The 27,705-nt window shown below is 32.1% G+C and overlaps 1 long non-coding RNA gene and 1 pseudogene across 7 annotated transcripts; one reads left to right on the forward strand and one right to left on the reverse strand.

The window, feature by feature from the left end:
* On the reverse strand, nt 1–27,705 carry LOC105772144 (metal transporter Nramp5-like; annotated as a pseudogene).
* Nucleotides 2,474–17,264, forward strand: LOC105772578 (hypothetical protein). 7 transcript variants are annotated; one of them, XR_008197008.1, is made up of 8 exons: nt 2,474–2,729; nt 2,911–3,015; nt 3,114–4,090; nt 4,411–4,480; nt 14,042–14,837; nt 14,937–15,046; nt 15,194–15,326; nt 15,828–17,264. It is a non-coding gene; the product is annotated as a hypothetical protein (long non-coding RNA). The 7 variants fall into 7 exon arrangements; XR_008197009.1 differs by lacking the exon at nt 15,828–17,264 and having other exon boundaries at nt 2,476–2,729; nt 14,042–14,487; nt 14,733–14,837; nt 15,194–15,820; XR_008197010.1 differs by lacking the exon at nt 15,828–17,264 and having other exon boundaries at nt 2,480–2,729; nt 14,042–14,182; nt 14,733–14,837; nt 15,194–15,820.

The raw sequence follows: 27,705 nt of genomic DNA on the forward strand, positions 1-27,705 counted from the left end.
CTAGGTATCTGCTACTTCATCTGTTTGGGGCTCCACATATGTAACAACAATGTCTTTTCTGCATGTTAGATAGATGACTGCAATAATGTAAATCGCCATTAAAGGAAGCACAATGATTCCCATGAATACATTCCCTAATTTTGGTACATCATTATGAACCAACCAGTCTACAAACGATGCTATTGAATAATACACGTTGATGCCAATGATTCCAATGCCTAAAATCCATGAAATCACAATTACCTGCGATGCGATAAAGATATAATTATCAGCTAAGAACATAAATAGGCAAAAAATAAAAGAAAGTAATTGAGAGAAATAACCGTAAAAGTACCATAGAGACTTCTATATTAAGAGTTAGATTGTATTTTGCCTCATCAAATAGTTGGTCCCTTGTAATGTGTAAAATTATGATTAAATTGATATAATATGTAAAAGTTGAGGTCAAACTTGTTATTATATCGATTTTTTAACGGTCACATCAACTTGCTATTTGTGATTTTAACAAGAGTGATCAAAATAATCAAATTATACAACGTGAGTGTTTAAATTATATAAATTAATCAAAGTAAAAGTTTTTATGCATTGCACAGGTCAATTAGTTGTTTAACAAAGTTGTATCATTTTTAATTTTATTTTATTTTGGACCTCTTGCAAAGAAAGATACTATTGGATAAACACCATGAAATATTAATGTATTTGAATATTTATCTAATTAAGATTTTGAAAATAATGTTTCTTTTTTTTTGGGGGACACCAGTACAGTTGAGCTTAGCTCCACATACATTTGAAATTTCATTTTGGATTTTATTTTAGGTATATTGTTTATGTTTTTATTAATTTAGTCCTTATTCTTTGAGTTAAATTTGGTTATTAATATTTAAAAAGTAGTTCAATTATTCTTTTACTAAAATATTGACTAAAATATTAATTTTTTAATGATATGGTGTGGCAATCTGCATGTAGGGGCGAAGCCAGAACTATATTTTAGGGGGGTCCAAATGAAATTTTAATTTTTATAGTCTATATCTTTCTAATTTTTAAAGGATTAAATTAAATTTTTATAATTTTAGGGGGGCCAAAGTGTAATTTTACCTTTACTTAATTAAAATTTTGAAAAAATTTAGAGGGCCTAAATGGTAATTTTTCATTTTAGGGGGCCGAGGCCCATGCCAACCCCCCTAAAATCGCCTCTGTCTGTGTGATTGTCCACATATATTTTATTTAGACATGGAACTATTTGTCAAAAAAATTAAAATGTATGAAAATATTAAAAAAAGACTCAAAATTTAAAAATAAATATAAAAAATTACATGAAGTACATGTGAGCTGCCATGTTTAAAAATTTAACATCTTAGTCAATATTTCATTTTAAAAAGTAATTAAGCTCTTTTTAAAAGGTTGTTAGTCAAATTTAACTAAAAACAAAATAATGACCAAATTAGCAAACGATGTAAATTTTATGTAACAACCATATACCTGGTCCAATCGTACAGACCCGGTATAAGACTATTACATTTGGTGCCAAAACTATTATGGCTAGATACTGTTTAATTAAAACACATGTACATAGTATTTTAACTTACCAACCATATTTGCAAACATACTTATAGTTTGACTAATTCATTTCATATATACCAAAATACTTCAAGTAACTCAAAATAGATAGAATTTTAAGAGTTTACATTTTAGTCCCTAATACATGGGAACCATTTGAACTGCCTATGTACATGTCATTTTAATTCAAAATATGGTACCTACTTTTGAAGCTCTTGAGGATGTGATGAGATGAGAGATCCTCTAACCCGAAAAATTATCTAAAAAAACCTATCGCATCTTTTACTTTTAAATATCACCTTTCACTTACAAAGAAAAATTATCAATCTTTTTAACTTTAAAAAAAATCTAACTTTATCCAAATGTTATTTTTATGAAACAAAAATACTTCAAAACATTTTTAATTAAAATTTCATAAAAGTTTAAGGATTTGAGGTTTTATATAAATAACACAAAATAATAAAATTATGAAAATAGCATGACTTACAAATTAATTATCAAAATGACATGTTTTGTATAATATTTTGTATTGTTGTATATGGAGTATACGAAACCAATAAAAATATCTTAATTATTATATAATTATTAAATATATAATAAATTTAAATACACGAGTCTGTCTTTCTTGTATTTTTCGAAACAAAATCTATGAGCAACACGACGAACCGGGTCAAGTATATTTTATTTATTTTATTATAAATTTTAATAATTATGTAATGGTTGAGGTAATTTTTATTTGTATTGGATGATAATAATTTATATCTCATGCTATTTTCGTAAAATTTTTTATTGTTTTTGAGTTATTTATATTAAAAAAAAGTTGGATATGAAAAAACCCATAAATAAATTGAAGTTTGACTATAAATTTGGATACTGGAGCAATGATTGACAGAAACATGTGAGGGAACAGGATGCACTTTCATCTTTTCACCATTGATAAGTTGTATGTTATGAGAAAGGGAGACCAAGATAATGAAGACTATATGTTATGGGGCTTTATATATGTACTTTGATATTTTTGGTTGCATTCGACCAGCCAAACCCATCACATGTTTGGTTTGTGATTGGGATCTTTTTTTTTTTTTTTTTACAGAAACCTGGATGGAGAAAATTTTTGTCATTTATAGGCCCTGGTTTCCTTGTTTCATTAGCTTATCTTGATCCTGGAAACTGTAAGTCATTGCCACTCTTTCTCCTTTGATTTTATAGGCCGTGGTTTCCTAGTTTCATTAGGTTATCTCAACTCATCTTCTTTCCTTCTCCAAGTCCAAAATTACTAATTAAACATGCTAAAACTTTTTATTAGCAAACCAAAATTGAGGGTAAGAACCTGTGTTTTGGCCAATATTGCAGAATGTGTTGGGGAAATCTAACAAAGCCCTTTATGCTGTTGCACTTTTAGCATCAGGGCAAAGCTCTACCATTACAGGGACTTATGCGGGACAATTTATCATGCAGGTTTTGCAAATTAAACCCTTTTTGAAATGTTGTGTTAATTAATCATTAATCTAATGACAATTAATTAGCTTTATCATATGATGTTTGTTTCTTTTCAGGGTTTCTTGAATCTTAAAATGAAGAAATGGGTGAGGAATATACTGACTAGGTGTATTATCATACGCATGGTCTCATTGTGTCCATCATTGGTGGATCTCTTGCAAATAAAGATACTGATTGGATAAACATTTTTAATTTTTGTAAAATGATCATTAAAGATGATATGCCATAAGATGAATGCTGCTGGAATAAATATGCTGAAATGAGTTTGTGGTCATAGAAGAAAAGGCAATTAAAAGATAGTCATTCATAAATTAAGAGCAAGCTAGGAGGATGATATTTTAGTCTTCTAGATAGGACTTTTGAAAAACAAAAGGAGTTCCCTTATTGATGCGGCACAATCTTGGACATGATTGAAAAAGCTACATGTCAATACAAGCAGAAGGTGGGTCAACCATGGTTTCCTCTGCTCTTTTCTTTTATTCCACTCAAAGCTAGCTTCCTTTGTTGTTGGGCTTTCTCATATCTTAGAACTAGCTTAAAATGACGAGGAGAGGCAATTAAAAAGATAGTCACTCGTTAACCGAGAACAAGATAAGAGACTGATGTTTTAGTCTTTTAGATAGGACTTTCAAAAAATAAAGGAGTTCCCTTACTGATGTTGCAAAATCATGGTTTTCTTTGCTCTTTATTTTTTTTCCCTGAAAACTAGCTTCCTTTGTTGTTGGGACTTCTCAAAAGTGAGAACTGACATAATAAAGATGAAGAGAAGTTGAGAAAGAGAGATGAAGTAGTTAACCTCTAACTTGTTTGTAGGAATATATTAATATTTGGATTTGGAATTTTTTGTAGTAACAATAACATTCAGCTTGGGAGAAGTTGTGTATAGGATTGGAAGTGTTTCTCTGCTAACTACTAAATATGCAGGTGATATGCAGGTGACAGCCTTGCTATCTTGAAGGCTGATCTGAAAAGCCAAAGAAAGCAAGTAAGAAATTTAAAGAAAAAGTCACTTTGGTCCAGAAGTTTGGAAGAGGTAGATGCAGTTTACTTCTTCCATATATCCTCTTATAACAAATACTTCTTCCTATTAGAAAAGCAGAACACTGAAAACAGAGAATAGAAAGAATTTCTGTAAAAGAGAACAGAAAGAAATTCACTTATTGAAGAATTCTGAGCCACTATCCTATTTTAATGCTTAGAATATGACAAATTACTAGAAATCAGGTAGCAAGAAATCAGGAATTGATGAGCTGTCAACAAAAACACTATTGCCTAATTAGTTAGTTTACTGAAATGTACTGTCGACCAAAATGTGATGTTGCTACTTGTTCAGACTATAATTTTTGGTTGCAGGTCATGGAGAAACTTGTTGATATTGTCCATTACTTAATCTTGGAGATCCATTGTGCCATTGGTAGTAATGGTATGTACTCATTCAAGTAATATTCCTATTTTTTAAGTTTTGAATATTCAAGTCATGCAAGAGCATGATTGATACCACTTAGTTCGGTGATCTCAAAGTGATAAGGTGCAGTGCAAATCAAGCAGAGCACCTTAGTTGCTTATCTTTTGTGCCTAGGCACATCTTTCATTCAAGGCAATAGGTGACCAAAAAGCATGCCCAACTTCTGTGTCCTTTGGTTTCTTTATCTTTTAATTTCTTTCATTAGCTTCTCTTTCAATAGTTACAAACAAAAGAAAAAAAATTCTGGCCATTTACCAGAATAAAAGGTTGAGTAATATACCTGATGCAGAAGAAGGAATTGAAAGAAACTTTTACTTTTAAGCTTATCAGACATGATTTCTTACTTCAATGATTTTTTCCCCTTCATTGGAATTTTATAGAGTATCAAAAATCACCTGAAGGATCTGAGAGCGGTCACCAAAGATTGGGGCCTGCTGGCCTTGCTTTGCACTATGCAAATATAATTATGCAAGTTGATACTCTTGTTTGTCTTCTCTGTTTTTTTTTTTCTCTTGCATGTTTATGTGTTTGGCTTTGATTCTTCCATGTTCCTTTTATTTTTATATTCTAAATTTTTCCGAAGATAAGTAATTGAAACTATACCCTATGTGTATGCTACATCTGACATGTCATGCATTCTAATATTGCCTTTAATTATACAGACCACAGGTAAAAGGAAAACAAGCACTAAGCGTTAGAGAGATACAAACATGCATGTGCATGTTTACATACACATGCATGTGTGAGCATGCTTGCCTGCTATTGCACGAGGATAAATAAGTATGCATGGGAAATGTGTCTTATCCTAATTGACTTATAGAAAGGTTGTCCTTTTTCTAATAGTTTTAGTAAATACAACAATACATCAAATTCAATAAAAATAAATGAGCAGCTTGTTCTTCTGCTTGCTTTTATCTTTAGTCACTTGAATGTTTCATTCAAAGTCTGGCTAGTGCCCTGCTTGACTTGGGGATCAATGGGATTACATTAATAGTTTTATTAAATATATGTAAAAACAGCTTTTCCGAAAAATATTTTCAGGAAATCTGCCAATCAACAGAAAATATTTTATTCAGATTCATCCAAACACCAGAAAAGTAAATCGTTTTCCAGAAATCATTTTTCTGGCAAACAAACGGAGCCTTATACAACTTTGTTAAACAACTAATTGACCTGTGCAATGCATAAAAACTTTTACTTTGATTAATTTATATAATTTAAAGGGTAAATTACTATAGTCACTCAGTTGTAAAAAAATCATTTTAGGCACCTAAAATAAAAAAAAAGTTTATAATTTAAATACTCACGTTATATAGTTCGATTATTTTGATCACTCTTGCTAAAATCACAAATAGCAAGTTGATGTGAGAGTTAAAAAATCGATATAATAACAAGTTTGACCTCAACTTTTACATATTATATCAATTTAATCATAATTTTAAAAAACTAACCCTCAAACTTTACAAATATTCTCAATTTGATGATACTAATTCTAAAAATTTCAACGAATTAAATATATAAAATACATAAATATTTTTCAAAAATATAATAATAAATTTAAAATATACATGAATAAAAATAATATTGTTGACAAAAATATTAATATATAAAATAAATAAATATTTTCACAAAATATAATAATAAATTTAAATTTTTTATATTAATATTAAATAAAATGAAAATCCCCCGCCTCATTCCTCTCCCTCTCCCTCTCCCTCTCCCTCTCCCTCTCCCCCTTAGTTTTCTCTACAAATTAAGATTTCTACTCAGTTTCAACTATGATAGTATCATCATCTAACAGGAAAGACAGCAACAAATTTTTAAATTCCCATAAAAGACTTGATTCATCTTAACAATAAAAATTTTTGGTCACATTCAACAAATACTTAGCTACAATTTTTTTTCTTAATTCATAATACTTTACATAAAATTTTGGTTTCTATGAAGTTGTCCTAAAATGATCTTCCGAACAACTTCCTCCGAGGTTGTAGTCTTTTAGGTATAAGATTTTGTTTTTCAGAGGTCAATCTGTTACACGGGATAACAATGGTTTATTGGTTTATTCAATAGGTTTACCTTGCAGATTTTTTGAAACAATTAGCAACCAACTTTTACTCTTTGGTAGTCAAATAATATTGGATAAGTTGTTACATATTGCACTATAAATGCAGTGTTTTAGTTTCTTCAACATGTGTCTCACTGCAACTATACAGTAATCAGTGAACTTAAAAAGAAAAGAGAGATATGGAAAGTTTGCCGGAACAGCAAGGAGGCGATGTTGCAGTAATTCCTCGATCAATTGGTGAAGGAATCAATTGGTAGAAACCATAACGATTTTTTAATAATTTTATTAAAAATCGTTATGATTTTTTAAGCTATGGGGTTGCTTCCTCCTCCAATTGATTGAGGAATTACTGCAACATCGCCTCCTTGATGTTCCTGCAAACTTTCCATATCTCTCTTTTCTTTTTAAGTTCACTAATTACTGTATAGTTGTAGTGAGACACATGTTCAAGAAACTGAAACACTACATTTATAGTGCAATATGTACAAACTAATCCAATATTTGACTACCAAAGAGTAAAAGTTGGTTGCTGATTGTTTCAATAAATCTGCGACTTATGTGGGTTGTCATGTTTAAAAATTTAACATCTTTGTCAATATTTTCATTAAAAAAAGCAATTAAGCTCTTTTTAAAAGGTTGTTGGTCAAATTTAATTAAAAAACAAAATAAGGACCAAATTAGCAAACGATGTAACCTTTAAAAGCTAAATTTATCATTTGTCACATTATATTTTTATTATATTCTATGATATTTCGGTTTCACAACAAATAGATGAAAAAGAGTAAATCAAGGAAACTTTTTGTAGCCAAACCGTGCAGGGAAAAAGCTTTGGTTGTTTTGCATGGATGCATGCATACATGCGTGCCCTTAAATCCCTCCAAAATTGTCTTATAATTTCAAGAAAATGCTCAATGCATGAATTTAATATAAGAAAAAAAAGTTATAACTTGTTATTATATCAATTTTTAAAATTATGATTAAATTGATATAATATGTAAAAGTTGAGGGTCAAACTTGTTATTATATTGATTTTTTAACTGTCACATCAACTTGCTATTTGTGATTTTAACAAGAGTGATCAAAATAATCAAACTATAGAACGTGAATGTTTAAAATTATGATTAAATTGATATAATATGTAAAAGTTGAGGGTCAACGCGATAATTGAGAATGGAGGAAAGAGAACCAAAACCAATATTGCAGAAGTAAAAACCCCACTGAAATGGGTTTTGAAACAAATTATAAACATGGGGTTAATCATTTAGAATTCGAAGGAGATACCAAAAGGGGTGATGAGCTACTGTGAGTTCTACGTTGAAAAAGGTCATGAAATCCAGGAGTGCGCTGAATTCAAAGCTTTGGTGCAGAGCCTAATGGATATTAAAGAGTTGGAATTCCTTGAAGAAGTCAAAGGCCCGGAAGGAGTGTTAGGGAATTTGAATGTTAATGCCGTATCCGAAGAGGGAGCCGAGGAAAAGAATTTATCAGACATTTGCCTTTATACACCTGGGAGTGTTTTGAACAATGGGACTGTGGAAAAGATCTTTGGATTTTTTAGACCTGATTAGGAGTAATGTCCAAAACACGCTTATTGCTCCAAGCCTAGGAGTAATAAGAATCCTTTGGTGAGATAGGCTTATGCCCAACATCTTTATTTCAACAAAATGCATATTTGTTTCTCACTTCGAGGAAATATTCCTTTATTGTTTCCATTTCATTTATAATCATACTATACAGATAAATATTCTTAGTTTCTTTTGATCTTCCTTCGTCCCTATAATAAGTCTCCAGATATCAATGATATGAGCAACACTGCTATTGGCTCAGAACCTCCTTTTGAGCAAGATATGTGCCCAGAGGAACCTCAGGACTTTGAAGATGACCGAGACTGTAGCTTATCTCCTGATTTGTTAAGGATGGTAGAGAAAGATGAGAAACAGATCCTACCTTACAAAGAATCAATGGAATCCATGGCTTTTCTTTATGTGGGGCATGGATGTCATTGGGCCGATCTCGCTAAAAGCTTCTAGCGGGCATCGATTCATCTTTATAGTCGTCGATTACTTCACTAAGTGGGTGCAAGCTGCTTCATATGCCAATGTCACAAAGTTGATAGTTAGCGAATTCTTGAAAAAAGAAATCATATGTCGGTATAGAATGCCAAAAAGGATCATATTTGACAATGCACTAACAACAGCGCGATATAAGAAGTTTGCAGTCTTTTCAAGATTAACACCATATCACCCCAAAATGAACGGTACAGTGGACGCAAAGAAAACCTCTACCGGGGCAACGACTTTCTCTTTGGCTTATCGCAGTTTTGCCCATTGAAGTCGATATTCTTTCTCTTCACGTTTTTTTGGATCCAATCTCAATTGAAGAAAAAAGTTTAAAGTTATCTGTCATGGTCAAATGTACCAAAAAAAAGTGATGCAAGCTCACCAAAAAGGTTTGCCCTAGAGAATTCCATTAGGGGGACCTGGTATCGAAGAAGATCCTTCCCATACAAAAAGACTTCAAAAGAAAGTGGATGCTAAATCGGGAAAGACCTTATGTGGAAGGCCCTTATCTAAAAAAGTATTAATACTGACTAGGAGTGATAACAAGGTCTTGTCGAATCCTATGAGTTCAAATTCAATCAAAAAATATTTCAAAAAAAAGAAGAAAAAGAAAAAGGAGAGGCCAAGGTAAAAACCCGCAAAGGGTGCCTTGAAACCAAAAGGGTTTTAAACTAAAAACCCAGGAATGGGCAATTCAAATTTTTGATCAAAGGTGGGGCATGTGGTAGTCCTGTCCTCTCTGAATTAACAAGAAGGAGGGATGTTACATCTTGGGGCATCAACAAAGTCTTCTAGGACTTCTAAACACGTATTAAGTTCAAAAGGTCATCGAGAAGTTTTATGCAGAGAAGCTCATGCTACGATATCTGGGGCACCTACTTTCATCATATTCATTTCGTATCTTAACAAAAATTGCTATCTTGATTAATTTTTTCATTTCGAGCTTTGCTCTCAATAAAATTTCATCTTGTCCATTACGATAATCTTTTTTAAGCTTTTTTCATTGAAATAACGATTAATGGACTAATAATATTCAAGCAAAAGGAGTTCTGCATATTACTCTGAAAGCTTCTAAATAGTACGAGGACCTGAAACAGGACTATTATTTAGAACTAACCAAATTTAAGAATTGGAAACATTTGGGAAAGAATGTCTAAATTGTGACTATTTCTTCAGGTTTTCTGTCAAAGATACCAGCTGAGCAAAAAGGCAACGTAATATGTCAATGATAGAACCTTGATGAACAATGAATAATGACAACTTAAGTATTAAAAAGGGATCATTCTCAAAAAATGATAATCTGCATTCATGCAAATATCATTCATACACATCTAGTTAGGAGTATTTGATTCATTCTGATCAAGACATCCTAATCACTAAGTATAAATAGGTCCATGAAATGGATTCTACAAGTCATGTTACCTAGAGAATGGTGTAACAGGTCAATGAAGCCACTAATCCTATACTCCTGAAGTTGCAGTGGGATGGATTGAAGATCATAGCAAACTTTATCTCCCTGAAGTTGCAGTGGAGCAGGTTGAAGTTACAAGTCTTATCTCCCTAAAGCTGCAGTGGAGCAAACTGAAGATAATGAATCTTATTTCCCTGAAGTTGCAGTGGAACAGATTAAAGTTATAAATTACAGATTTTATCTCTCTAAAGTTACAGTAGGGCAGTCATATCAAACTTTATCTCCCTGAAGTTGTAGCGAAGCAGGTTGAAGTTATAAGTCTTAACTCCCTGAAGTTGTAGTAGAGCAGACTGAAGATAGCGAATCTTATTTCCCAAAAGTTGCAGTGGAACAGATTAAAGCTATAAATTAAATATCTTATCTTTCTAAAGTTGTAGTAGAGCAGATCATAGCAAACCTTATCTCCCTTAAGTTGTACTGGAATAGTGGAACATATTAAAAATAGCAAATCTTATCTCTCTGAAGTTGCAGTAGAGCAGATTAAAGCTACAAATCATAAATCCTATACCTCTGAAGTTGCAGTAGGTCGGATGAAAGTTATCATGGTGAATTTTATCTCCCTGACGTTGTAGTGGAGCAGACTAAAACCACAAATCTCATCTCCTTGATGTTGTAGTGGAGCATGTTGAAAATACTAATCTTATCTCCCTGAAGTTACAGTGGACCAAATTAAAGCAACAAGTCCTATACCTCTGACGTTGCAGTGGGTTAGATTAATTCTACCATAGCAAGTCTTATCTCCTTGAAGTTGCAGTGGAATAGACTAAAGTTACAAGCTACAAATCTTATCTCCCTGAAGTTGCAGCGGAGCAGATTGAAAATGACGAATATTATTTCTCTGAAGTTGCAGTGGAGTAGATTTAAATTTCAAATTCTAATACCCCTGAAGTTACAGTGGGTTGGAATGAGGTTACTTGAAGAAGAGAAGCACAAAAAAAATTCGAGATTTGGCAAGACAGGGCAAAATTGGCCCTTTTTGAAGTCTTTGTTCCATTCCAGTTACACGACAACGAGCAAAGAGGGGCAGCTGTAAGAGGCCAATTTTGGCCTGGGCCCAAACCAAAATAAAACAAAAAAAACCAAATCAAAATAAATAAAGGCCTAAACAAATATAAAAACTATAAAACCAATACCCAAACCCAATAACCAAAAAACCCTAACAGCCTACTAGCCCACTATCTTAACATTTTAGCAAAAAATAAACCCTATCCCCTAACCTTCCTTAGCTGCCGCTCCTACTCGCCACCTAGGCCTGCCCCTGGCCACCATACGCCTCCTCTACGCATGTCTAACACCTGCAAAACCAAGGCAACACACAACAGAAGCCAACAAGCAGTAAAAACAACAGAGAAAAAGACAAAAAATAGAAACAAACACATTGTAGTTTGGTTATTTTTTTCCCGGAAGATTGAATACAAAAAAAAAATCAAAGATTTGAACTTATAATTTTTTAAGAAGGTGATATTCATTTGATATTTCTATTTATTTTTACTTTTAAGTTTTATTATATTTATTCTTTTATTTTTACCTACGAAAATATAAAAAAAGAAGAAGGAAAACCTCATTGGAATCATCCTATGGTCTCGTCGTCGGAGGTTTCTTCTCCGTTATTGAAATCGGACCTAAAAGCGAGGGGGAGGGACCTTTTCTTTCTATCTTTTGGGATGGGAAGGCTTGGCCTTCAAATCGCTGAAAATGGGGCTAAAAAGCCCATTTTGTCCGTCGTTGGCCACTGGCCACGGCAGCGGTGCGGTGGATGGGCGGCGGTGCCCATGGTTGATCAAGGAGAGGATTGAGAGAGAAGGGGAAAGCTTTGAATTTTTTTTTATAGAATGGCTGAATGAGTTCAATAATATTTTTTATTTAAATAAAGGCACAAAACGGTGTCGTTTTGAACCAGGGTCACCAGCGCCAAAACGACGTTGTTTAGCCTTGACCCGCGTGCGACCCGACCCTCTCTAGGGGGACCTACGTGTTTTTGTACAATGGGATATTTACGCCCCTGGCCCTTTCGCATTCTTGTTCTTTTTAATTTAGTCCTTTTTCTTATTTATTTATTTTATAAATTTGACCCCAGAAATTACGGCGCGTTTCAATCGAGTCCCTAATCCACTGACGCTTTGAAAATGGACATGTGTCCAGGATTTTTTTGCCCATTTGGTCCTCTGCCTTTTCTCATTTTTTTATTTTAGTCCTCATTTGTTTATTTTGTCATAAATTTCACTTTTAAATTTCATTTTTATTATGATTTAGTCCCTAATTTGTTTAATTTCAACCTCTTTGCAAAATTCTTATTTATTTATTTATTTTAAATCTTTTCATATATTACTTATTTTAAACTGTTTTATTATTACTTATTTTAAGTTTTATTTTCATGTATTATTATTTTAAACTTATACATTATTCATTTTAAATTGTTTTATATAGTATTCATTTCAAACTGTTTTATTGTATACTATTTTAAACTATTATATATATTATTTATTTTAAATTGCTTTATATATTATTTATTTTAAACTGTTTTATATTTTATTTATCTTAAATTTTTTCATATGGTTTATTTTGAACCAATTTGTATATTATTTATTTTAAATTTTTCATATATTATTTTTAAAATTTTTATATTATTTACTTTAAATTGTTTCATTTATCATTTATTTTAAACCTTTTATATTATTTACTTTAAATTTTTTTACATATTATTTTGTTTTGTTTTCTTTGATTGTTAATATTGATATTGAAGTGACATGTCTGTATGATTATTGCCATTATGTGTATTATAATTGTTTATTCGTATTTTCATGTTATTGTGATTCATTAGTATAACATTTTATTAAGTAAATTATTATCCCATGTTGTATATTATCAGTCCATCACATTTCATTAAAATCACTTCAAGGGTCGCGTTTAATTTTTTTCCTTTATCCGTAATAGGTCATTTTATTATATTTCAACTAAATAGCACTTATCATTTAGGTTTTGTAATCGCTTTTATTAAAAAAAAAGTAACTTTTAAAAATAAGGCAATGTTTCATGTTTTTTGGAAATTCGAGAAGTCGTACCCCAACTTATGGGGTTTCGATTTTCTCGTTAAATCTAAACAACCGAACATCCTTCTAAATTTAAAATACCTAAGTTTTAAATAAAAATCAAAGGCAAGCTTATTCTCGAGGGCTCAAATGCCACATCCTAACATTACGGGATGTGGCATATTGTTATCGCGGGACAAGTGGGCCTTTGTTGCTTAATTCAAGCGTTTTTAAAATTAACATTAATAAAAAAGGGATTGTATTTTAAAATCTTTTCAAAAATTTTAACTTTCGACGTTAAGACATTAAGTAATCAATTAGGTACCAATTTTGGGTGTATCGAGGGTGCTAATCCTTCCTCGTGCGTAACCGACTCTCGAACTCGTTTTCTGGATTTTGTAGACCAAAAATTACCGTTTTAGCAAATTTAAACTTTTATTAAAATGATTAAATTATGAGGTGATCTGATCACACCTAAATAAAAAGGATTGGTGGCGAATCCATTTTCGTTTTAAATAAACAGTCGACCCCTTTTCAAAAAAATAGTTTCGACAAATAAATTTAGCTTTTAAAGTTTACATCGTTTGCTAATTTGGTCCTTATTTTATTTTTTAATTAAATTTGACCAACAACCTTTTAAAAAGGGCTTAATTGCTTTTTTAATGAAAATATTGACAAAGATGTTAAATTTTTAAACATGACAGCCCACATGAGTAGCAAATTTATTGAAACAATCAGCAACCAACTTTTACTCTTTGGTAGTCAAATGTTGGATAAGTTAAGTACATATTGCACTATAAATGCAGTGTTTCAGTTTCTTCAACATGTGTCTCACTGTAACTATACAGTAATCAGTGAACTTAAAAAGAAAAGAATGATATGGAAAGTTTGCAGGAACATCAAGGAGGCGATGTTGCAGTAATACCTCAATCAATTGGCGGAGGAAGCAACCCCATAGCTGCTCTCAATGTGGAGCCCGGCACCACCCTCCCAGAATCCTCCTCTAATAACAACAGTGACCCCAATCATGTTCAGGTTCCATTTCTTTATATATATATATATATATAGAGAGAGAGAGAGAGAGAGAGAGAAAGAGGTTGTTTATTTGGTTTGTAATTGATATTTCTATGGGAATTTTTTAGAAACCTGGATAGAGAAATTTTTTGTCATTTATAGGCCCTGCTTTCCTTGTTTCATTAGCTTATCTTAATCCTGGAAACTGTAAGCCATTGTCACTCTTTCTCCTTTGATTTTAATGTTTTCTTATTTGATCATAATTTGATTGACGTCATGTCGTAGTGGAAACTGATTTACAAGCAGGATCTAACGAATGATATGAGGTAATATTTAAGTTCAAGATAAAGCCTTTATATTTATAATATTCTTAAATGCAACAGCATGAAACCTTCGCAACCTTTAGCTGTTGTGGGTGGTTTTGATCGGATTAGTCTTTGCTCTTATAATCAAATCTCTTGCTGCAAATCTTGGAATCAGCACTGGTAATCGATTAGATACATATTTTATACTAATAATTAACAAAATCTCCATTTCTGATGTTATAATTTAGCTTTATTTAACTTTTCAGGCAAACACTTATCAGAAAAGTGTAAGGCTGAGTACCCAAGAATGGTGAAATATTGCTTATGGATACTAGCAGAGATTGTTGTCATAGCTGCTGATATACCTGAAGGTTTCTTGTTATTTAAGTCATCATTTACATCATGAGTAAATAGTTCAAAAACCAAGTGCTGAAAACAAGATATATGATGCATTTATATATATGTGGCAGTGATTGGTACAGCCTTTGGATTGAATATACTGTTTAACATCCCAGTATGGGTTAGAGTTTCATTGACGGGTTTAAGCACTCTTCTCCTCCTTGGCCTGCAGAGATATGGGGTAATTAATTTGTGTTTTTATATGTAAATGTTAAATTAAAGAAGGTTAATATTTGCTAATGGTCTTGTTTTGTTGAATATGACGTATATAATGAAAAGGTGAGGAAGCTGGAAATACTGATAGCGATGCTGGTGTTTGTAATGGCAGAATGTTTCTTCAGGGAAATGAGTTACGTAAAGCTACAAGCATCAGGTGTGGTTAAAGGCATGTTTGTTCCTAAACTTAATGGCCAAGGAGCCATCGGCGATGCCATTGCCCTCTTGGGTGCGCTTGTTATGCCGTAAGATGGACATTATAACATCAATCACTTTCTACTTTACTTTCAAAATTTTTATAAATATTTTGAATTTTTTTTTATAATTTTTGTTGAGAGATATCAATTTGTTCATTTTCAAAATTGATACGGGCCAAAACAGTATTTATACCAATTTGTTATTCGAATTATTCGAATTATCAAATTCAACCCGACTTGAACTTGAAACCCGAATTAGTTATTTGAGTTGACTAGAATAACTCGATTCGATTAATTTAAAATTCAATTTTGTTTCCAAATTGAATCGAGTTTTACTCACCCCTATATATATTGTTATATAATTTCTTTTTAAAATCTTGCCCATAGAAAGGTTCCTTAGAAGATTTTCATGTGCACTTCACATGAGCCACTAATAAACTCTCATAAAATCTTCGAAACCTGATTTTATAATAGCAAGATCAAATCTCATTGAATCACATTTCAATAAAGCTCTTAATTAATTCTAACTACAAAAAATGTGAATTACAGGCACAATATCTTCCTTCACTCAACTCTTGTACTCAGCAGAAAAGTACCAAACTCTGTTCGAGGTGTTAATGTAAGCCACAGTAAACAATATCATCATTGAAAGTGTAATGCTATAGTTCTAGTTTGTTAATGTATGCTAAGTTATGGTTGATTTCATTGATTTGGTTAGGATGCCTGTAGATATTTTCTAATAGAGAGTGGCATCGCCTTGTTTGTTGCGTTTTTAATCAACGTAGTGGTTGTCTCGGTGTCCGCCGCAGTTTGCACAGTTGATAATATTTCCAGTGCTAACCAGAAACGTTGCAACGATCTTAATCTCAACTCAGCTTCTTTCCTTCTCTGGGTCTGAAACTACTTATTAAACATACTAAAACTTTTCACTAGCAAAGCAAAATTGAAGGTAAGAAACTGTGTTTTGGCCAATATTGTAGAATATGTTGGGGAAATCTAGCAAAGCCCTTTATGTCGTTGCCCTTTTAGCATCAGGGCAAAGCTCTACCATTACAGGGACTTCTGCAAGACAATTCATCATGCAGGTTTTGCAAATTAAACCCTTTTTAAACATTGTGCTAATTAATCATTAATCTAATGACAAATAATTTACTTTATCATATGATGTTTGTTTCTTTTCAGGGTTTCTTGAATCTTCATATGAAGAAATGGGTGAGGAATATAATGACTAGGTGCATTGCCATTACACCTAGTCTCATTGTGTCTATCATTGGTGGATCTCAAGGGGTCGGTCGACTAATCATCATTGCATCAGTTAGAATATATGTAAGATCGATTTTTTTTTGCAAAACATATCGCTAACCCCAGAATAACAAAGGTATTATAAATAACGGATTCGAATCCAAACTTGTTAAATTCATGGTAAACCTGTTTTTGAGCTAGGTCACCTGCTTAGGTCCGAAGGCCTGCCTGAAAAATAGGAGGGTTTGGACAAAATACGAGGCCTGAAAAATAGACTTGGTTAAAATTTAAGGCCCACAAAATCCATTACTAAATTTACAAGTAGTTTTAGCTTAATATATATATATTGATAAAATAATTCGTTGATGAACTCAAAAATTAAAAGTGCTCATGCGTCGGGCCTATGCAAGGCATTTAGACTATTTTTTGAGTTTGGTCCGAAAAATGGATTTTTTTTTTGCCTAAATCCAACCTGATTTAAGAAAAGTAAACTCGGACCCGATCAGCTAGTCCATATTTGATTTCTTAGATTAATTGTTATTTAAAATTAAGATATTTGAAAAATATAATACACCAAATGCACTAAAAAATGCTAAAATAAAAATTTTCTAACACATTAAAAAGTATTTATATTAAAAAACATTATCATAAATATAATGAATGTTTTATTATATTAAAAACACAAATAAATATAATAAATTTTATATTTTGGGTTGAATTATTTAGGTAAGTTTCTTTTAGGCCATGGGCAATAGGTTTAATTGTTATCAGATTAATTATTTAATATAAATATAGATAATTATTATTTATCATATATAATTAATATAATATTATTTTATAACATAATATTCGGACCGGGCCAAGCTCGGGCCAAAAAATCTTGTTCAAGGCCTGACCTATATAGAAAATGGGCCTTAAATTTTAACCAAGTCCATTTTTCGGGCCTCGTATTTTGTCCAAACCCTCATATTTTTAAGGCAGACCTTCGGACCTAAGTAGGTGACCCAGCCCATGAGCAGGTTTACCATGAATTTAACAAGTTTGGATTCGAATCTGTTATTTATAATCCCTTTGTTATTCTGGGGTTAGCGATATGCTTTGTAAAAAAAATCGATCTTAGATATATTCTAACTGATGCAATGATGATTAGTCGATCGGCCCCTTAAGATCCACCAATGATGGACACAATGAGACTAGGTGTAATGGCAATGCACCTAGTCATTATATTCCTCACCCATTTCTTCATATGAAGATTTAAGAAACCCTAAAAAGAAACAAATATCATATGATACAGTACATTATTTGTCATTAGATTAATGATTAATTAACACAACATTTAAAAAATGGTTTAATTTGCAAAACCTGCATGATAAATTGTCCTGCATAAGTCCCTATAATGGTAGAGCTTTGCCCTGATGCTAAAAGGGCAACGACATAAAGGGCTTTGCTAGATTTCCCCAACACATTCTGCAATATTGGCCAAAATGCAGTTTCTTACCTTCAATTTTGGTTTGCTAATGAAAAGTTTTAGTTTGTTTAACTAGTAATTTCAGACCTGGAGAAAGAAAGAATCTGAGTTGAGATTAAGAACACTGCAACATTTCTGATTAGCACTGAAAATATTATCAGCTGTGTAGACCGTAGTGAACACCAAGACAATCGCCACGTTGATTAAAAACACCACAAACAAGGCGATTCCACTCTCTATTAGAAAATATCTACAGGCATCCTGACCAAATCAATGAAAGCAACCATAACTAAGCATGCATTAACAAACTTGAACTATAGCATTACACTTTCAATGATGATATTGTTTACTTTGGCTTACATTAACACCTCAAACAGAGTTTGGTACTTTTCTGCTGAGCACCAGAGCTGAGTGAAGGAAGATATTGTGCCTGTAATTCACACCATTTTTTTGTAGTTAGAATTAATTAAGAGCTTTATTGAAATGTGATTCGATGAGATTTGATCCTGCTCTTATAAAGTCAAGTTTCGAAGATTTTATGAGAGTTTATTAGTGGCTCATGTGAAGTGCACATGAAAATCTTCTAAGGAACCTTTCTATGGGCAAGATTTTCAAAAGAAATTATATAACAATATATGTAGGGGTGAACAAAACTCGATTCAATTTGGAAAAAAAATTGAATTTTGAATTATCGAATCGAGTTATTCGAGTCAACTCAAATAACTAATTCGAGTTTCAAGTTCAAGTTGGGTTGAATTTTACAATTCGAATAATTCGAATAACAAATTGGTATAAATACTCTTTTGGTCCATATCAATTTTGAAAATGAACAAATTGATATCTCTCTCAAAAAAATTATAAAAAAATTCAAAATATTTATAAAAATTTTAAAAGTAAAGTAGAAAGTGATTGATGTTATAATGTTCATCTTACGGCATAACAAGGGCACCCAAGAGGGCAATGGCGTCGCCGGTGGCTCCTTGCCCATTAAGTTTAGGAACAATCATGCCATTAACCACACCTGATTCTGGTGGCTTTACATAACTCATTTCCTTAAAGAAACATCCCGCCATTACAAACACCAACACCGCTATCAGCATTTCCAGCTTCCTCACCTTTTCATTATATACGTCATATTCAACAAAACAAGACTATTAGAAAATATTAACCTCCTCTAATTTAACATTTAGATATACAGACACAAATTAATTATCCCATATCTCTGCAGGCCAAGGAGGAGAAGAGTGCTTAAACCCGTCAATAAAACTCCAACCCATACTGGGATGTTAAATAGTATATTCAATCCAAAGGCTGTACCAATCACTGCCACATATATATAAATGCATCATATATCTTGTTTTCAGTACTTGGTTTTTGAACTATTTACTCATGATGTAAATGATGACTTAAATAACAAGAAACCTTCAGGTATATCAGCAGCTATGACAGCAATCTCTGCTAGCATCCATAAGCAATATTTCACCATTCTTGGGTACCCAGCCTTACACAATTCTGATAAGTGTTTGCCTGAAAAGTTAAATAAAGCTAAATTATAACATCAGAAATGGAGATTTTATTAATTATTAGTATAAAATATGTATATAATCAATTACCAGTGCTGACTCCAAGATTTACAGCAAGAGATTGGATTATGAGAGCAAAGACTAATCCGATCAAAACTTTTCTCCAATCCCATAGAAACATCAATCACAAACCAAACATGTGATGGTTTGGCTGGTCCAATGCAACCAAAAATATCAAAGTATATATATTAAGCCACATAACATCTAGTCTTCATTATCTTAGTCTCCCTTTCTCATAACATACAGCTTATCAATGGTGAAAAGATGAAAATGCATCCTGTTCCCTCACATGTTTCTGTCAATCATTGCCAAATTTATAGTCAAACTTCAATTTATTTATGGGTTTTTTCAAATCCGACTTTTTTTAAATATAAATAACTCAAAAACAATAAAAAAATTATGAAAATAGCATGAGATATAAATTATTAGTGTCCGATACCAATAAAAATTACCTCAACCGTTACATAGTTATTAAAATTTATAATAAAATAAATAAAATATACTTGACCCGGTTCGTGTTTGCTCATAGATTTTGTTTCGAAAAATACATGAAAGACAGACTCGTGTATTTAATTTATTATATATTTAATAATTAAGATATTTTTATCGGTTTCGTATACTCCATATACAAGAATGCAAAATATTATACAAAACATGTCATTTTGATAATTAATTTGTAAGTCATGCTATTTTATCATTTTATCATTTGAAATTTTCATATTTTGTTAAAATTATTTAAAGAAGTTAAGATATCCATCATGAGCGTCACAATAGTGATTAATCATCTTGTCACGAGTATTCTCTAAAATGATAGACGATTGATCACGGAATGTAGTCAACTCCCTACCACATTCATGTTTTTATTGAATGATAAATTTATCCCAAAACATTACAATTCTACGTTGTATATAATAAAGTTTGGTATTTATATTCATTTAAATTATCAAGTGAAACAAGATTTTTGTCATCTCTTTTTGAGAAAGAAAAGTGGGATGCAATTAATAATTTGGATAAAGCGAGATTTGGTAGTGTGAGATCGGATAGTTGGGATTGGATTGGTGTGAATTCCTAAGGTTTACAAACATTTGGGGGATTACTATAATTTTTTCCAAGTTTGGAGCATGACTGCAATTTTTCAAAGTTGGACAAATTAAAAGGAAAGCTAAAAGGGTGTGACATGATTCAAATATAGGTTCCCTGGAAGACTAATACCTTAATCACTGGGTTATCGCCATTTTTTTGCTAAATTTTGTTGTTGAATTCTACATATTGTTTCCTTGGAGTGTTATTGCCGAAATTAAGAGTCAAGTGGCTGGGATATTTGCATTGTCCATCTCCCTTGGACTGCGAAAACAGGGGTTTAACATGGATTTCGAGCTGCAAATTTATGCTTGTGTATATTGTGTGGCATGAAAATGCTAAATTTATCATTTATCACATTATATTTTTATTATATTCTATGATCACAACAAATAGATGAACAAGAGCAAATCAAGGAAAACTTTTGTAGCCAAACCGTGAGGGAAAAAGCTTTGGTTGTTTTGCATGGATGCATGCATACGTGCGTGCCCTTAAATCCCTCCAAAATTGTCTTATAATTTTAAGGAAATGCGCAATGCATGAATTTAATGTAAGCTATTTGGTAGTCACTATAAATGCTGTGTTTCAGTTTCAAGGAAATGCCCAATAATGTAAGCTATCTGGTAGTCAGCTGCTGTGGGCGGTTTTGATCGGATTAGTCTTTGCTCTCATAATCCAATCTCTTGCTGCAATATCTTCCTTCACTAAGCTCTGGACTGGCGCTCTACACAGTGGACAGTTAGAGTGAGTATAAAACCACATGTCGATGCAGTCAACGTGGAAGGCATGGCTGCAATTGGGCAAAACGCGGGCTTTCTCGTCGTTTTCGAACTCCGACAAGCAAACGGCGCAAGTAAGTGGATATGTCAGAGTAAATAAGGGTGGGGATTGTTTTATTGACAGAAAGGTCCAAACCTTCGGAAGCAGCAGCAGCGGAGGGTGGAGGGGTAATGGCGGCGGAAATGGAGAGCAAGTGCTGAGCACGACGCCGGCGGAGGTAGCGGCGACGGCGGTTCCCGAAGAAGAAAGGAGCGTCGTTATGGAAGCAGAGGAGGATGAACAAGACTAAGAGAAGGACACTAGTGCAGAGCATTACTTTGCCATTGAGAGCATAACTAATGTGTTTGGTTTGAAAATCAGTGTAGTTATCCATGGAAGAAAAGAAAATGAAGGTATGAGAGGTGGAGAAGAAAGGATGGAATGGTGGGGGAGGGTTTTTATGGAGAGAAGAGAAGGGAAAGGGAACAAGGAAGGTTCCTTGCTATTGCTATATACTCCATTGATTGCTGAGCTTGGTCATTGACGGGGTTTGGATTTCTTGATCTTAGATATTTTATCTTTTGGGGGATCTAATTTTTGGCTTTTGATGTTGTTGTTAAAGCTGAGGGAGGCTTTATTTAGTTATCTTTGTACCAGGCCATCGGCTTTCCCACATTTATGTCTTCTCAAAACCCCTCGTGTGAATTGTGTCCTATCATATATTCTGGGGTAGAGGTGTTGATGCTGCGGCACTCAGCTTCCAAATTAGAATTAATACTAGAAATTAATAATATTATCCAAATGCATAATTAGTAGTACACCACATAATAACAATAACATTGTCCAAGTGCATATAATCGTTTGGTCTAACTTTAAGACCTACTTGATTTAACTTTCAAGCGCAAATTGAAAGCACAAAATTTCATGAGTTTTTACATGTTCAATTTAAAAGTTTTTTGATAAATGTTTGAATTTTTATAAAAGTTTTATCTTATTAAATTCCAAATATATGAATATTTGTATATTATATTGATTTGATTTTACTTCTTCATTATTAAAACATTTATTTGTATATTAATTTGATCCTACTTTTATCCAATCTATTCTTGTGATACATATATTTAACATGAGATTTAAATTAAAATAAACAATAGTGTAATTATAAGAATTTGTCATTAAAAAAACTAGTATATTGTATTAACTCGTACTAAATGATATATCAAACCTAAATTGCTACATTAATATATATTGGGTAACTAATGCAAGTGTAATATGCAATTAAAAGCTAGAATTTAAATGTTACAATTCAAACTTACCAACACAAAAAATAAAAATTATTGGAAAAGAAAAGCAAAACAGTAATCCATAGCACAACAAGAAACTAGTTATATTGTTATTCTCTTTCGTCTATCCAAACCCAAAACAAAACATCTAAACCGCATTTAGTACTACCAAAGTCTTTTATGGTTCCATCTAAGATTTGCAATAAATGAATTTGAAACTACTTAGGACCAATGTCTTCCCCCATTGCAGACATAACAGACACAACCAGGTCTTTCCCCTCAGCAAAACCATCCTTGTTCTGCAATCACACCAAAACACATGAACGTAAAATTATATAACTACCATCTTCATGATATGTAAATTGGAACCAACATTTTCATGTTTGGATATATAGACATCACATCAGGCACAAGTCGCAAGAGATATTAGTAAAATGCAACTCATATTTTCATGTTTGGATTGTGTTTGTCATGTATATATAGACATTTGCATCAGGTACAAGTCGTGTGAGTTAAGATAATGTATAACGACCCGGTAAAATTATAGCAGCACATATATAAAAGAACATTACAGTTCAGCTAGTACAACATGAGAAAAAGGATAAATGTACCATAGCTATTTTTGAGTGGACGGTAGTGGAGTTGTTAAAACCATTTTTTATATGTTTCATTAAAGGATAAATGTGTAAATTGATAAACAAGTTATATTTTTTTTTTACAAATAAAAAAACAAAGGTAAAATTTATGTTCATATTTTGCTATTCTCAACCGAAACAAGAAAAGAAAAGAAGCCATGACTGTTTAAAGAGTTCAACACTTGCATGAATAATTTGTAAGTGAATTTTAGCTCGGTTTTTGATAGTTTTTTACGTTTTTGAGATCGTTGATATGAAATCTACAAAGCCCATGTTTTAATTTTTGAATTTGATGATGATTTTGTGTTTTGCTATTGATGATAGCTTGTGATTTCTGTTATTTGATGATAGAAAATAAAAGATATGTGATAGATTATAAGGTTTTGTCTTTGGATTTTTGATGAATTTGAGTAATTTGGGCTAAATTGTGAAAATAGTATTTTTGAGGGACTAAAATGTGAAATAAATGAAATCCATGGACTTGTATGAGAATGAGGAAGATTCGGCCTAAGCATGAAATAGTGAAATTATGTGTATATTTTTTTTTTGCTTTGTGAAAAAATGACTAAGTTGTGAAAATGTAAATTTTAGGGGCTTAAGTGCAAAATGCCCTAATTATGTGTTTGTGATTTAAATTGAATGAAATATAAATAGCCAAATTTGAATATGTTTAGATCAAGAACCAAAGAAAACGGATTTGGATCGGGGGAAAACAAAAATAATTGAATAGTCGTTTTATTTCGTCCGTCGATATCCGAGGTAAGCATATAAATGTTGTTAATTTTTAATATATGTAAATTTTATATGTTGAATTAAATTTTATGCATATAAATATGTATTGGTCGAATGTTTATAAGCTAGGGAAATATGTTTACGAGATTGATTCAATCAAGTTACAACATTCGAAAGTCCCGTACGAACTTTAGGAATAGCTAGGATACATATGTCATGACATAGGATTTCGTTATGTGTTATCGTGTAAGACCACGTCTGGGATGTTGGAATGATTTTGGAATCCCCTATTCTTACTTTGGAAAATTGTCAAAAATTGTAAAAAAAATAATTATGGGCTAAAATTTATATGTTTAGAATCCTTAATGAGTCTATTTTCAAGAGAAACAAACAAAAACAATATCTGAATTTTATACAATGAGATAATTAATTTTTAGTGAAGAGAGGTCAAAACTGTCGAGCAGTGAAATAGGAGAAAATTTAAAGAATAAAATTTACTATTTGGATAAGCCAAAAATTCAGAAAATTTTATGGTAAGAAGATATGTGAATCTAGTTTATGGGAAAATTAACGGTTCTTAATTTGGAGTTATGTACCCCCAGATAAAAATAATTTAATGATTCTGACAAGAAACCTTCAAGTATATCAGCAGCTATGACAACAATCTCTGCTAGTATCCATAAGCAATATTTCACCATTCTTGGGTACCCAGCCTTACACAATTTTGAGAAGTGTTTGCCTGAAAAGTTAAATAAAGCTAAATTATAACATAAGAAATGGAGATTTTATTAATTATTAGTATAAAATATGTATATAATCAATTACCAGTGCTGACTCCAAGATTTGCATCAAGAGATTGGATTATGAGAGCAAAGACTAATCCGATCAAAACCACCCACGGCAGCTGAAGATTGCAAAGGTTTCATGTCGTTACATTTAAGAATATTATAAATATAAATGCTTTATCTTGAATTTAAGTATTACCTCATATCCATGGCTGGCTCCTACTTGTAAATCAGTTTCCACTGTGACATGACATCAATCAAATTATGATCAAATAAGAAAACATTAAAATCAAAGGAGAAAGAGTGGCAATGGCTAATAGTTTCCAAGATCAAGATAAGCTAATGAAACAAGGAAACCAGGGCCTATAAATGACAAAAAAATTCTCCATCCAGGTTTCTAAAAAAACTCCCATAGAAACATCAATCACAAACCAAATAAACACTCTCTCTCTCTCTCTCTCTCTCTCTCTCTCTCTCTCTCTCTCTCTCTCTCTCTCTCTCTCTCATATATATATATATAAATATATATAAAGAAATGGAATCTAATCATGATTGGGGTCACTGTTGTTATTAGAGGAGGATTCTAGGGGGTGGTGTCGGGCTCTACATTAAGAGCAGCTATGAGGTTGCTTCCTCCACCAATTGATCGAGGAATTACTGCAACATCGCCTCCTTACTGTTCCTGAAACCTTTCCATATCTCTCTTTTCTTTTTAAGTTCACTGATTACTGTATAGTTGCAGTGAGACACTGTATTTGTTGAATGTGAACAAAAACTATATATATAGGTATATATATATATATATATATCAGACATATATAATAAAAAAAGAAAAGAAAAAGGGAATCATACCTGGGGGCGTCCGACCACTGTCCACGACAACCGGCGGTTGGAACCTCCCCGGATAATGGGCAGTACCTAGAGAAAAACAGAGAGGGGGAGAGAGTTTTAAGTTTTTTTTCTGAAACAGGTGTTGACACCATTTTTTGGATGAAAACGGGGTCGACTTAGGTTTTGAAAAATGAAAACGAAAACGGGAGTCGCCACCAATCCTTTTTGATAAGGTGTGATCGGGTCACCTTAAAAAGTGGTTGTTTTTAATAAACGATTTGATTTTATTAAAACAACGGTTTTGGTCCACGAAATTCAGAAAAACGGGTTCGGGAGTCGGTTACGCACGAGGAAGGATTAGCACCCTCGATACACCCAAAATTGGTACCTAGTTGATTACTTAATATCTTAGTGTTGAAAAATTGAAAACTTTAAAGAAATTTAAAAATACGATCCTTATATTAAAATGTTGAAAAATTTGAGAAAAGGGGCACGTTCCACGTTAATCGAGAAAGAAAGCATCATATCCAGTAAGTTAGGACACAATGTCTCGAATTCCCGATATGCGAATGAATGTCAAACTTTACTTATTTAAAAGATGTTTGATTATCTCGGGTTTAGAAAAGGGAACATGCTCAGTAAATTAGGACACGATCTTTTCTTAATTCCCGAGATTGTTTAAAACTTGAGTTTGAAAAGATTCGTGTATTTAGATTTATTATGAAAATCGAAACCCAGTAAGTTAGGGTACGACCTTCTCGAATCTAAATACAAGATTTTGCTTATTCAAAAATCATAATTTATGCATCGAATAAAATTAATCTAACATGAAATAAAACACAATGTCAATATCAAACAAAACAAAAATGAATACGATGATGTAACATAAATAATATGAGTAATAGCAATGAAAATAAATTAGATAAAAGGATAAACCAATAACATACAAAATAAAATTAAAATATTCATTCAAAATAATAATGAAAATATAAATAAAGAAATAAATAAAGAAATGAATAAGGCTATAAAAATATAAAAGGTATATATATGTGTATATAAATTATAAAGTATGAAAACATAAGTACATATATATAAATAAAAGTACGTATGTGTATATATATATAGGAAAATAATAAAAGGCATATAGATATATAGACATATATATATAAAATATAAAATATAAAAATGCTTTTGTATGTATATATAAATAGATTATAAAATGTATGTACAAGTAGAAAGCATATATATAGATATATACATATATATATATATATAATAAAAAATACAAAAATACAAAAACAAAGCTAATCAATATGTTAACCCAATAGTAACGAATAAATAAATAGGCAAATAAAACTAATAATGATAATAAATAATAATAATAATAATAATAATAATAATAATAATAAAACTAATTTAATAATAATAGAAATAACAATGACAAGACTAAATTGCAAATAAAACAAAATCTCAGGGGATAAATCAGAATCAAATAAGGCAAAGGACCGAATTACACTACGCTAATGAAACGGAGGGACTGAAATAGTAAATATCCCGTACTCCAAAACGCATCACTTTGCGTAGGACTAAAATGAAACAGGATTAAAGTTATGCGACAAAATTGAAAGATAAAAAAAAACAATTGCAAACAAATAAAAATGGAGAAGGACTAAAAGGGTAAATAACCCAAAAGTTGAAAACGCGTGAATCCTCCCTGGAGTGAGTCGGGTCGCGCGCAGGTCTCCCTTGCCGAAACGGCGCCGTTTTGAAATGATTATTTAAACCCAAAATTTTTTTTCTAGCTTCATTTTCTGCTTTTTTCTCAAAAAAAAAATTGAAACCTCTCTTCCTCCCTCACTCCCTCAAGGCTTTCGGCCTTGGATTCAGGCCTCCGACGCGCCACCTCCACGGCCAATGGCCGGAGTTGCGTGAAATGGGCTTTTCAGCCCTCCCCTTTCAGTTTCCTCGAAGGCTTGGCCTTCTCCACCGCGAGATCGAGAAGAGAAAAAAAGAAGAGGCCTCTCTCCAT

Source organism: Gossypium raimondii, chromosome 6, assembly GCF_025698545.1.
Source record: "Gossypium raimondii isolate GPD5lz chromosome 6, ASM2569854v1, whole genome shotgun sequence".
Taxonomy (NCBI): domain Eukaryota; kingdom Viridiplantae; phylum Streptophyta; class Magnoliopsida; order Malvales; family Malvaceae; genus Gossypium; species Gossypium raimondii.